The following is a 1,572-nucleotide window of genomic DNA, read 5'->3' on the forward strand; positions in this document are numbered from 1 at the left end:
GTCCAGAAGACTGTATCGAGAAAAAATAGCTCATGCATCTTACCATGATGGCCAGAAGGAGTATTAAGCAGTCAGCGAATTGTTACTGATTAACGATAATAAAATACAAAAATGGTTAAAATTATTAGAAAATTAATTAGTGTTTTTGTCCAGTTCAACAAAATTCATGTTTGTGTTTTCTCTAAATTCAACTGTGTTAAGCTAGGTTGAAGCAGAATCAATTTTTCATCGAATATCACTGATAAATTTGGCTGTAATTTCTATTTATAAATGAGAGTGGTAATATTGCGTCAGATGGTCAATTAGTCAACTGAAGGTTAAATCCTGAAGGTTAAATCCTGTTTTTTTTTTCCTGAAAAAACTGACGGATAGCAGGAATAACTAAGAACTGAAGTTAAAATGTAATATATTGTTGCTTAGATCGAAAAAAATACTAGCGAAGTAAGTTAATTGACAATAAATCATCTTAGAAATTACTAAGTTTTCTTTCCGCGTCGATGATTCACAGAACTGAGTTCAGAAAGGATCAAAAAAACAGTTGAAAAGGGGATTAAGTTGTAAAAAACAGGGGCGAATTTAGATACTGACCAATTCTTTGTTGCCTATTATTTCAGACATCAAAGGAAAGCCGACATTCTGACTTATGCTTACCTTCATTGACCAACAGAAGTTGTTCATGGTGTAGGAATGAACAAAATAGGGCTAGTTGGAAACATTCCATTTTATTCACACCTCATAATGAAAATTCAGCACTCAATTTTGCCACCAGCTACGAAAGTCTGGCTTAACTAATTCAATTTTAAAAAATCAATGAAATTTTTTTAACAAAAAAAGTGTAGAATGAGTTTTTTACTTTTTTTAATTGAGAAAAACTCCTAACCGAAACTATTAAAGAAGACCATACCTGGAGTTTACACTAGAGCTGTCTTTTACAGGAGTAAATCAGATATTATTTAACTTTATGAGTTGAAATTGGAAGTGAAAACAAGACTTAAATAAACACGAAAAAGAAGGTGAAATTAACCTGAGTTCTAATCTGGTTGGAGGGTAGTTTCAAAATTGGGCTGTATAAGAAAGGTGTTCTCGATTTATTTTCGCTTTGAGGCTCGCAAATTTAGTGGAAAATGTAATTTTTTAACCGCGCACACTTATCTTTTTCAATTGAACTTTACAGCTAATCTCAATTGTAACTATACCAAGCCAATAGTCTTGAATATAACACTACGCAGGAGTATTTTTTAATAAACCGGTTAAAAAAACTATGGATTAACTGATTATAGATAAGAGCGAACAATTTACCAACCGATCAATTATTAAAGCTTAAGTTGCTGCAAATAGTGTTAATGGTAGTGGTCAAAGTACCAACAGTCTTCAATGGGCGAAATCAACCCGGGGCAATAAACTAACGAAGCGTGAGCAGATATTAAACTCGACTATCAAGGGGGATCAAGGCAATAATTTAATCATAATTTATTCAGAGAAACAATAAGTATACAAAGGCATAACATGTCACGCTTATGTTAACTTCTTTATTGATTTTCGAGATTGAAAAAGACATCACTCTTTTAGAAA

General features: G+C 32.3%; 1 protein-coding gene across 2 annotated transcripts in view; it reads right to left on the reverse strand.

Moving 5' to 3' along the window:
- The window catches only part of LOC134843546 (uncharacterized), a 40,336-nt gene extending 39,320 nt beyond the window's left edge, over positions 1–1,016 (reverse strand). Inside the window, exon 1 of one of the 2 annotated variants that reach the window (XM_063859653.1) lies at positions 905–1,016. The gene's annotated coding sequence lies outside the window, so the exon portion shown is untranslated. Of the gene's footprint in view, positions 1–43; positions 147–904 lie in introns of those variants that run through there. The other variant, XM_063859656.1, reaches the window with a different exon arrangement.
- Between the last annotated feature and the right edge of the window lie 556 nt (positions 1,017–1,572).

Source organism: Symsagittifera roscoffensis, chromosome 4 (assembly GCF_963678635.1).
Source record: "Symsagittifera roscoffensis chromosome 4, txSymRosc1.1, whole genome shotgun sequence".
NCBI lineage: Eukaryota > Metazoa > Xenacoelomorpha > Acoela > Convolutidae > Symsagittifera > Symsagittifera roscoffensis.